Below are 12,359 nucleotides of genomic sequence, written 5' to 3' on the forward strand. Positions count from 1 at the left end.
ATTTTAATTCAGTTTACTTTACATTTTTAGATTTCGCAAGAAAAGAAGTGCCACCCTAAAGCAGCATGTGCAAGGAGCGGCTCATAAGGCTAAAGCTCAGCAGAAAAATCAACTGCAACAAACTTTACTAACACAGCCTACTTCATCCAATCTCAGCAGCAATTTCTATGCTGATTTAACCAGAGCGTTTGTTGCTGCTAACATTCCCTGGAATGCAATTGAAAATCCAGTTTTAAGACAGTTTTTACAAAAATACTGCAAACAAAATATCCCATCTGAGTCGAACCTAAGAAAAAATTACTTAGACAGAATATACAATGAAACTTTAGCTTCCATTCGGGAGGATATAGGTGATTCTTACATATGGGTCTCTGTGGATGAAACCTCAGATCCTATGAATAGGTATATAGCAAATATGGTAGTAGGAAAATTTGGTCCTGATGGACCTTCGATTCCACACCTCGTATGTGTTAAGGAACTTTCGAAAGTGAATAGCCAAGCCATTGCTTATTTTGTAAATAAAGGCCTACAGTCTTTATACTCAGGTAATATAGACGATTCTAAAGTTCTGTTGTTTTGTACTGATGCTGCCTCATACATGGTTGCTGCAGCTCCACTTCTTAAAACATTTTATCCTAACCTCACGCATGTAACCTGTCTAGCACATGGCCTTCACAGGGTTTCTGAAACAATCCGGAATGAATTTCCTCTTGTCAATTCGTTTATTTCTAACACAAAAAAATGTTTTTGTAAAGCCCCATCCAGGATTTCAATATTCAGAGAGAACTTTCCAGATATCCCACTCCCACCTCAGCCGGTTGTTACACGATGGGGAACCTGGATTCAGTCAGTGGTGTGTTATTCTAAATATTTTAAAGAAGTGGTCACAGTTATTGATAAATTACCTGAAACTGATAGTGCAGCGTGTGTGAAAGCAGTGAAAGATTGTCTGAATGACTCACGAGTGAAAAACGATATTGCCTACATAACATCAAACTTTTCTTTCATACCTGCAAGCATTGAACAATTAGAACGTGAAAAACAATCTCTTTGTAGCCAAATAGCAATAGTAAAGGAAGCTCAAGTGAACATACATTCTGCTTTGGGCGAAACTGGGAAAAAAGTTAAAAATAAGTGGGACAACGTATTAAATAAGAATGTAGGATTTTCATTGTTGGAAAAAGTATCAAGAGTGATATCGGGGGAAAGTGTAAATGTTCAAGTAAGTATTGATGTTTCTATTGTACCTAATTTAAAATTTGCGCCTCTCACATCAGTTTTGGTTGAAAGAAGTTTTTCTGCTTTCAAAATGATTCTCAGTGACAAAAGGCAAAGGTTAACTGCGGAGAATTTAGAAAATATTCTGGTGGTGTACTGTGCAGATAATTATAATAAAGTCTGAGCATGGAACTGAATTTCAATAACTTAAAATGAGTAATCTTGATATCAATAATCATTATTTCATTAGTTTCAATATATTAAATTTGTGCAGCTCTGTTTATAAATACAATATAGTATTCTTTTTTAATGTTTAAACATACTTTTTTGTGCGTATTTTAGTGTATAACTAAAAATTTCAGTGAAAGAAATAAGTATGATACCTTGATGTGCCTAAAATGCCTATTTTCATTAAAATAGAGCCTAATTTTACAAATTTTGAGCTTATTTTAGGCGCCTAAATCTGCAATTTTTAGTGCCTAAAAACCCGATGTCTACTCATAATTCATCATTAAATTGTAAGACTCTCACTCGTAATAATTAACTCTTAAATTGCAAGAACTATCACGCACAATTAACCCTTAAATTACAAGAAGTCTCACTCCTAATTAATATTTCAATTGCAAGAACTCTCATTATAATTAACCCTTAAACCGCAAGAACTCTCACTCATAATTAAATCTTAAATTGCAAGAACACTCATATTCATAATTAACCCTTAAATTTCAATAACTCTCACTCATAATTAACTCTTAAATTGCAAGAACTCTCGCTCATAATTAACCCTTAAATTGCAAGAACTCTCACAATGAACTCTTGAATTGTAAGACTCTTACTCATAAATAACTCTTAAATTGTAATAACTCTCACTCACAATTAACCCTTAAATTGCAAGAACTCTCACTCACGCTCTATTTCTTAAATCGCGTCGGACTTTAAAGAAAACAACTAACTCAATATCCGTATGGTCTTAGACCCTACGATTTGCTTTGAACGAGACACAAATCAAGCACTGCAGATTAATGATGACAAGCGAGCTAAATATGTACCTTGTCTTCCATACCTCAGTGAAAAATATGGCATTTCGCTTTACAACCGGGGTGTTACAGGCTTACTATTTGGAGCGAGGGGTTGTTTACCAAAATTTACATGTGATATCCTTAAATCCTTTCAAATTCCCTTTTATGAAGTTCAGAAGATTGTAATGGAAATTCTGAAGGCCTCTCTTCAAATTCTACAGTATCATCTATATGTTAACACGTAAATTTTTGTTTTAATGTACAAATCGAATCATTATTTTGCTCGTTTCATTTCCCTTTATCTTTTATGTTTGTTAATTCCGGATCCCAGTGGTCAACCTCACTTGAGGACGGATGATTTAAAAATCTTAGTAGTTATTCTGTAATTTTGCTCAAATTTATATTTTGCTACCAACTTATTTTCGTTTTTTTTATTATAACATGGATTAAAGTGTTGTATCCTGATAGTTCGTCAGTTAAAGATTAATAAATGTCTCCTACACGTACCTACTTTTATTCATTAGTTGAGTATAACGCGTCTTATAAAAATCTTGTCCTTTAGAAATTGCCTTGAACAACAGTGTATTTCCCTAGCTGTCTAACACTAAAATTGAATGGAAGTACTACGTAATGATGAAAAACTGAAGCATTATTTTACCCCCTGAATATACATTAAGATTCACCTCACTTCATCTCACCAAAAAAATTATAATTTTGTAAAATTTTGACTTGTTCCACATCTTAAACCTTCAATGCTAATGTAAGATCTATGGAATAGAATAAATGATGTAAAATAACCACATGCAGACTTATAATTTCATAATTGCACTCGCAATGCACAACCGGTAACTCTTTCAGATCTTCGAGAGACAGTTAACACTTTGTATCCGTTAGCACAATCTTGTAGGCAGAAAATGAACGCTTAATGTCTACTGATGTCAGGAGAGCTTAGTTTAATTTTTGAATTATGTGTACTGGAAAATCGCATTTTCCCATTTTGTTACACTTTCCCGACAAAACATTCGCTGCTAATTGAAATCGGAAGTCCAGGATTATTTTGGAGAACATTGTTAGATTTTCGCATATTTTTTCTCAAATTGGTTCTGGTGCTGAGATAAGTTTCTGCCTATAACGAGCTCAAAACTCATAAATTAGTTGCCCTTTAGTTTTCAAAGAAACAATCACAGCAAGCAAGAATGCAAAATGTGACCTGATGTACGCCATCTCCATGTGAACGGAGTCATCCTTAAGATAAGGTCCTTAGCACAGCAGATGAAAGTTACCTCGTTTTCCGAAGAGAAAATAATTCTTGCCACTTCGTCAAGATGAAGCGAGTTTATTTTCACTGTTAAAAGAATAAAAAATATTGTATTTTTAATATTTTGAAATAAACTAAGCTAAAATAGGTTGTAACACGAAAATAGGCATTTAGGCTCTACAAAATTAGCATTAATATTTATAACAAGCCATGAAACGTGTTAATACAACTGATAACATGAATTTTGCTGTTCAGGAACAAAACAGGTTTTTACCTAAAATTCAATGTCAATTATTAGATTTTCGCCTGGAGATGAAACCTGGCTCTATCAGGACTGAGGCAGGGTGGCCCGCCTGTCAGCATCGGACTCATGAATGCCACCCAGACCAACTGTCGGATTGGAATAATCAATGCATATTTAGGACGCACAATGAGCCATAAAGTGTTTAGGTGCATGGATCCATCCTGTGCTCGGGGCTCGAAAAGCGAACCAGCTAGCGCAGAACAACCGGTAATATAACTGTTTTATAAATTCTAACTTTCAGCTTTTTGAGAAAAGACTGGATGACAAAAGCTTCTCAACCGAATAATAAGAAGCATTTTCCGTATTTATTCTGCGTTTAATTTCCTCTCATTATACGTATTACAAAGATTAATTACGGAGTAGTGTCTCTATTCATGTCCGTTTTGAAACATTCATATAATGAGTATCGAAATATGACCTGGAGAAGCTATACGTACATCATATGTTATACAGGGACATCATTTTATTTTTACTAACATTTTTTATATTAACCTGGATTAATGGTTCAGAGCCGGAAACACCGTTTGCTACCCCCTTACACGATTGAAGTTCAATGATTCTGGCGTAAAATACAAACAAATCACTTTACTAAGTATAGGAGGGAAGAAAAGTAGTTCATCCATTTACGTAAACTAGGAGATATCGTAATTTTGAGTTTGATAATTTTCATTAGGTTTTTGTTTAATCAAAATACAGTACAGTATTAACAATAAGTGTTTTTACTCACGAACTCAGTTATCCATGCGAACGTATTCGTTATGCAATTGTATATTATACTATCTAGAGCACATTAGCGTACAATATAGAGAATGAAATTAAATTGAAAAATAATCATAATATGGATATTTAAACACATTTTTTAAAATGGTGGTCGTTCATTTAGATGCAGGCTTCAGTTCTTTTGTGCATATTATCGCACTATAGACTATTGCATCTAATTCCAATTACCAGTTTCGTCCTTCGTACTAGTAACTCATGTTGAAATGATTCTATACCTATTATACAGGGTGTTTCAAAAATACGGGGCATAATTTCAAGTATGTATTTCCCACATGTAGACAATCAAAATAGTTCATTACAACATGTGTCCGGAAATGCTTCATTTCCGAGTTATGGCCTTCACAACATTAAAATTCACCGGAACGTTTTTCTTTGTGCAGATCGTTGTCATTACAGAAGATGTTCAAAATGTCCACCTCCTGCTTGAATACAGACCTCACATCGATGTCTCATTGACCTGCGAACACGATCCCAAACTCCAGGAGTATTGCGTCTGTCCTCAGAACATGCCACAATTCGATTCCGAAGGGATTCCAAATCGGGCACCGGAGACGAATAAACCAATGATTTTAAATGGCCCCACAAGTAGAAATCGAGAGGGTTCAGATCAGGTGAGCGTGGAGGCCAAGCAATTGGGCCACCTCTACCTATCCATCGATCACGAAACCTTCGATCCAAGTACCTACACAACACTGAATGTAACCTTCGCCTCGGAATGAACTGTTAGAGTGCCCTCTTAATGTCTCCTTTGACGGCAACTACCTGCGGAAAGAAAAACGTTCCGGTGAATTTCAATGTTGTGAAGGCCATAACTCGGAAATAAAGCATTTCCGGACACATGTTGTAATGAACTATTTTGATTGTCTACATGTGGGAAATACATACCTGAAATTATGCCCCGTATTTTTTAAACACTCTGTATAAAAGAGTACCTTACGTACTGTAAATTCAATCTTCACCTCTGTCCGACCCGCACAGATAACATTACTCAGATATGCTATCTACTGTCCGTCCAAGTGGTTATGTCGCAGGATCGTAGAAAGGGGGAAAATCACGTGACAGTTAATTACTTTTATTTAAGTTATTTTAAACAGTTGCGGGTGAGGGAAATCAGAATGCGACGTAGGCAAACGGACGACAGTACCTGTGCGAAAATATGATTCAAAATTGAAAGCTCTTTCGTCACTGGAAAACGCGAACATATTTCTGGAACGTACTATACTCACTAACTCAATACTGTTTGTGTTTACTACGACCTTAAGGCAACTTTGACTGTATATGCTTGGTTCTGTGAGGAGACTAGTTGGACGTTTATTAGTAGAGGGGGTGGGAGTGAAGTACATTAAAAAACTCAGGTACAATAAAAATTGAAGTAAAAATAAAATAATGTCCCTATATTTATTTACTGTAGGCTCCGGAATATTAGACCTATAAGATACAGAGTTATAACACATTTTTCGAGCTTTTTTATGTTTAAGTCATAGCTTACGTGAATTCTTCTACACTAGCTCATTATTTATATCCAGTAGACGGCTCTGTTAAGTTTAGCGCTTACTGAAATGTTGCGAATGCTTTCATTACATTATTCTCTCTTGCTGAAATTCACATCGCTATTTAGAAGAACAGTGGACTGTACAACATTTTTACCACGACCCTCGAGGCGCTTTTAAAATATCTTCAAACAGAGTGTGACCACTTCCTTTCAAATCCCGTTAATATTTGCAGTGTCATTCGACGCTCTATAACTTCCATTCGACACAGTGTCATTATCAAAAGTAACAACTATCTACTGTACTTACTCTAGTTGAGAAACGAATCCATCTTTTTCTCAATGTTTTTGGCCAGTTCCGTACTTACAGCCACGATTCTTACCATTAGTTGTCACTTACAATACCGAATCCTGATATGTCGAATATCAGGACTTTAAGAATTTATCGGTATTCAAATTGGACGGAGTTACGCAATAATAGACCAACCGACAATTTGAAAGAAATGAGATATCTGCACAAATATGTTGATGGCAGGCTAATTTAACTCGGAAAAAATAAAAAATGCGATATCTGAATTTTGCTGCTATTTATAAGCAAAAATTCGTATATTGCATAAAATGTATTTATTTATTTATATATTTATATATATTTATTTATTTACTTATTTATTTATTTATTTAATCATTTATTTATTTATTCATTCATTCATTCATTCATTCGTTCGTTCGTTCGTTCGTTCGTTCGTTCGTTCGTTCGTTCGTTCGTTCATTCGTTCATTCATTTATTTATTTATTTATTTATTTATTTATTTACTTATTTACTTACTTACTTACTTATTTACTTATTTATTTATTTACTTATTTACTTATTTATTTATTTACTTATTTACTTAGTTACTTATTTATTTACTTATTTATTTATTTATTTATTTATTTATTTATTTATTTATTTATTTATTTATTTATTTATTTACTTTGCTTTGAAATATTAACTCAACTGCTGGTCTCTTATCAAAAATCGGTTAGCCTTTTTGATATTATTTGTGCTATTTTTTGTAATAGTATGAATGTTATAATACTTCTTGCGAAAAATGTTGTTGGTTGCGTAACTCCGTCCAATTGGTATTGATAGAACATACCGGATTTTCGATAGCGTACTAATGTAGGATTAAGATTACATTTGCCTTTTGAAATGTATTGTTCTATAATAATTATTGTTCGTTGCGTATATATTTGTAGATAACACAGTTATTGAAAAAGAAAAGTCAATACAAAAGCAGAATATAGTAATAGTAACAAAGAAAAAACACATTCCTCTCCGTTAAAGCTCCATATCATTCTTAAACTATAGGGCTATTCGGAATAAAATACAATATACATATACAATTATTGTATTAATTAATCAATCAATCAATCAATCAATCAGAGGACTATGTTTAGGCCTATAATTTATTCGCATTGAACTTCTAAAATTGATAGAAATTAATATTTTCTTAGTTGGTTGTTTAACAACGCTGTATTTAGCGTCGATGGGATTGGTGATAGCGAGATGAGGCAGAGGATTCATCATAGATTACTTGATATTCGCCTTACGGTTGGGGAAAAACTCGGAAAAACCCAACTAGGTAATCACCCGAAGCGGGAATCGAACACGCGCCCGAGCGCAACTCCGGATCGCCACACAAACGCCTTAGCAGACCGAGCTACTCTAATGGCTGAAATGAACTATTAATATTATTGAGTTTCTTACATTAAATGTGCAGATTTTTACACAAATGGTTAAGAAGGACTATAATAATGCAGCAAAAAAATGAATTAATTTACGTAAAGTATATCTATTACCGTATGTAAATGTATAAACAGCTTTTGAAATATGCTTCTTGAGAAGAACAGCAGGACATACGAAGCTGTACTATATAAAGAAAGAGGGTAAAGAAATTGCGTTGTGCACCTAAGTTTGCCTGGTCGGTTGTAACAGAATTTCAGACTACAGATAGGCCTATTCAAGTTGAGATCTCATCATTTTAAAGTAATATGTTAAAAGTGAATCAGGCGGAAATAAACATTGATTTTCCTATCATCGTGGCGATGCCTCAGTGAGATAGAAACACTTGGACATGTCCTGGGAGCCTGTCCTTATGGTGAAACTGCGTATACGTAGGCACCATAAAATAAGAACTAAATTGGCCGATGTCCTTAGGAGATTAAAATACACCGTCTACGAAGAAGTTCACGGAACTGCCGGCAATGGCAGTAACAGACGCATTGACATAATCGACATTAGTGAATCCCTGTATCAGGATATGATCATTGACCCCACCATCATTTTTGAAACATAATATAAAGGCCAGTCTGAAGACGTATACGAGGAGAAACGAGCAATCTACGTTCCAAACATCCCATATTATAACAATGCTATCTTTAGTATAGAGAGACCTATCGCCTAGTACTGACCTTGTAATAAAATGAAGCCGACACAACATGAAATTTAACTTGTTGTTTGTTAAAAATTAGATAACTGTGAAAAATTACGTTTCAAATATTTTGTAAGAATATTCATAAATGTTTTCTATTAGAACATAATATAAAAATAATAAATATACTCTAACATAATAATAATAATAATAATAATAATAATAACAATAATAATATTACACAAAATTTAAAATACCGATACTGTAAATTGTAAACAATTTTAATAATGACCAATTCTCTTGACAGAATTCTTTCTACGCCACTGAATACTGGTATTGTGGCGTAGCATTGTTAGAAATACAAACTACATAGTTAATAAGGCAATCCTTAGTATGGGGGCAATTTTATTGTCCGCTTGCTATAAAATACCATTTATGATCGATTTTGAGCAACACTCAAGACTATTCATAATGCTGGTGTACATAAAAATTTGTTTCAGTTATTGTTACACTGAAATTATTAAAATGCATCTATATGTTTGTAGGGTTAACTAATTTGTAAATACTAAATATTCTCCATTGTTCAGAAGAGAAGTGCATAGAGTGTTATTTCTCAAGACAATCCATTCTATCTGTGAGTACAATTTCAATAAAAAAAAGAGTCAAGACAACGATATGACTAATATCATGAACATTGGACACAACTATTTTCTTACTTATTAATGGTGAGAGTCCTTGGTTCGATTCCCGGTGCCATGTCGGGACAAATGTTTCTCCATTAATAAGTAGGTATACCGATGACTACATAAAGTAATTGATTACACAATGTTCAATATTGGACGACGAGGTCCTCTAGTAAGAACGTAGGCCTACAACTATTTTTGTTAAATTCTTTAATTCAGTTCTGGTCGTATAGAAGAATCGCCGCAATCATTTATGCTCCAAGTAATGAGAAAATGAAAAATACGTCACTTTGTTTTAGTTGTGAAATACTAATGTATTAAATGAGAGTTACGACATCAAACATTGAAGAGTCTGTGCCGTGAAAGATAAAACTGGTCTTCTTCCCATATGCTGGAATCATTCATTCACTTCCAAGCTGTGAAGTTGCTGTATATTTTGTGCAGGGGTCAATGGGTTAGCATAATATTTGCCGGAGGCGCTGTATAAAGAAACCAATGAACTCCACGACCCATCAGAGGAGAAAGTACTGGAGTCATATCGTATGCAGCTGCGTGTCGTGGGCAATAACAGGGTTGTAAATCTTTACAAAGTTTGTGCTGTTGCTGGGAAGCAAGTGTCTTCGCAGCGCGAAGAGTTCTGTGTGGTCTTCAAACAGTAAAAAGAAGTAACTTAATTCACAAAAATCCAAATTTACATCTTGAACAGTGAAATGAATCTTCATATTAACAGTCATTACAATGCCTGATTTCTTCTTTGTATTGACTTTCCTTCTTTCAAGCTGCATGTTTGACAAAATTACGGAACCTAGAGGAATGTTCTTCCAATATGATGAAAAATATCATCATTTAATTCGAGAAAAATTCGTTCCGGCACCGGGAATCGAACCCGGGACCTCTCAGCTCTGCGCGCTGAGTGCTCTTTCCAACTGAGCTATGCCGGGACACGATACACGGTGCCGGCCGAACTCCTCTCAGTTGGAAAGAGCACTCAGCGCGCAGAGCTGAGAGGTACCGGGTTCCATTCCCGGTGCCGGAACGAATTTTCTCGAATTAAATGATAATACACATTGGCTACTTCATAGTAGTCGTGTAATATTCAATCAGGTAGGCGAGACCTCATATATAATGAAAATGTGATGTATTAACTGTTAACAGTTGTCACAAACTGAGGTTGAACATGGACATAAAGTCATTTAAATATGCGCTCCTGCATGTATGACTTACATTGTCTAAAGTGCAGGTAGTAAGGCCGTAAACCATTTCAACGAGAAGAGTTCGGCCGGCACCGTGGATCGTGTCCCGGCATAGCTCAGTTGGAAAGAGCACTCAGCGCGCAAAGCAGAGGTCCCGGGTTCGATTCCCGGTGCCGGAACGAATTTTTCTCGAATGAAATGATAATACACATTGGCTACTTCATAGTAGTAGTGTAATATTCAATGAGGTAGGCGAGACCTCATATATAATGAATATGTGATGAAAAAATAATACGGTAAAAACTAGAGATGAACAAAACTAACTGCCGCTCTCTCTCTCGTGCGCTTCGAGTCTCGCTCATCATTCTCGAAATAGCATTTGGTCGGCGTGGAAAGATTTCGTAACTTTAAATAACACACATCATTGAAATAAATAACATTACAAATGTCGAAATGAGACAAAAAGACAAAACAGAACAGTATCTCAGTTATCAAAATGTTCTGGTTCTGTTATTATGATATTACCTATGGTTATAATAAATAAAAAAAAAAAACAATTCTCAAATAAATTTGCATTTCTAAGAAACATAACACATACTTACTTACTGGCTTTTAAGGAACCCGGAGGTTCATTGCCGCCCTCACATAAGCCCGCCATTGGTCCCTATCCTGAGCAAGATTAATCCATTCTCTATCATCATATCCCACCTCCCTCAAATCCATTTTAATATTATCCTCCCATCTACGTCTCGGCCTCCCCAAAGGTCTTTTTCCCTCCGGCCTCCCAACTAATACTCTATATGCATTTCTGGATTCGCCCATACGTGCTACATGCCCTGCCCATCTCAAACGTCTGGATTTAATGTTCCTAATTATGTCAGGTGAAGAATACAATGCATGCATTTCTGTGTTACACATAATGTTAATATCTTTTTACATGAGATTGCACACTTGATCTCAAACATATGAAAAGAAAATTCCTAGCCTTTTAATAAGGGCCTAGTAATTAAATAAAGACTCGGAAACGGATTATTATACACTAAAAAGTAGAGATGATATTTCAAATAGGCTTCCGGTACTTGATTGTTTATTACATATATAACATTTGCCAAAGTAGATAAAAGTTCAGTCAGGTATGAACTGTGGCGATTCAAGGTTGCTTGACGTTCGGGACTTCGGAATGATCAATCTCGGCGTCTCGAAACACTCACAAGCAGTCTTTACGTCAACGACCGACGTATGCAACACTGTCGTGCGGGTTTTCGACTTTGCGGGCGCTGTTAGTCTTGCTTTCTCCATCGTTGTTCATCTCTTAGTGTGTCTACCTCTAGTCGTGTTGTGCGTGATGCCTAAAACAATTTATGAACGGTTAGAGTCAGAGACACTGTACAGCTGATCCAAGAAGTTTATCTTCCCGGTATATATTATATTTAGAAATTTGAATACCTGATTAACGGAGTCGATCCAAAATGGATATAGTTATTTTCGGAAACAAATATGTCTAAAAATTGCAACAAAACTGAATTCTTCACAAAAACGAACTGATTTATTAGGAATAAAAAGAACCTTGTACCAAGAAGGGGGGAGTTTCGTTTGCAGTTTAATAGCAGTTAATATGGATACTGACTGTATTAGTACGAGAAAGAGGTTAATCCGAGAATAAGTGTAAAACTTATAACAGGTTTTGTGCTTGTCCCCTTCATTGTTTAATGCAAGGGAATAACTCCAAATATGTAATATACTCACCCATCACTCAGATAAATATGTAGCCTATACTAGTTGGAGATTTATCCTTCGAAGGCGTGGAAAAATTCAAATATCTTGGAGCAACAGTAACAAATACAAATGACACTCGGGAGGAAATTCAACGCAGAATAAATATGGGAAATGCGTGTTATTATTCGGTTGAGAAGCTTTTACCATCTAGTCTGCTGTCAAAAAATCTGAAAGTTAGAATTTATAAAACAGTTATATTACCGGTTGTTCTGTATGGTTGTGAAA

General features: G+C 35.1%; 1 protein-coding gene and 1 non-coding gene across 4 annotated transcripts in view; one reads left to right on the top strand and one right to left on the bottom strand.

The window, feature by feature from the left end:
* Myo10A (Myosin 10A) overlaps positions 1-12,359 on the top strand; it is a 696,078-nt gene that overhangs the window by 309,591 nt on the left and 374,128 nt on the right. The gene's annotated exons all lie outside the window — the stretch shown is intronic.
* TRNAC-GCA (transfer RNA cysteine (anticodon GCA)) lies at positions 10,031-10,107 on the bottom strand. The gene has a single exon. It is a non-coding gene; the product is annotated as a tRNA-Cys (tRNA).

This window comes from Periplaneta americana, chromosome 6 (assembly GCF_040183065.1).
Source record: "Periplaneta americana isolate PAMFEO1 chromosome 6, P.americana_PAMFEO1_priV1, whole genome shotgun sequence".
Taxonomy (NCBI): Eukaryota; Metazoa; Arthropoda; class Insecta; order Blattodea; family Blattidae; genus Periplaneta; species Periplaneta americana.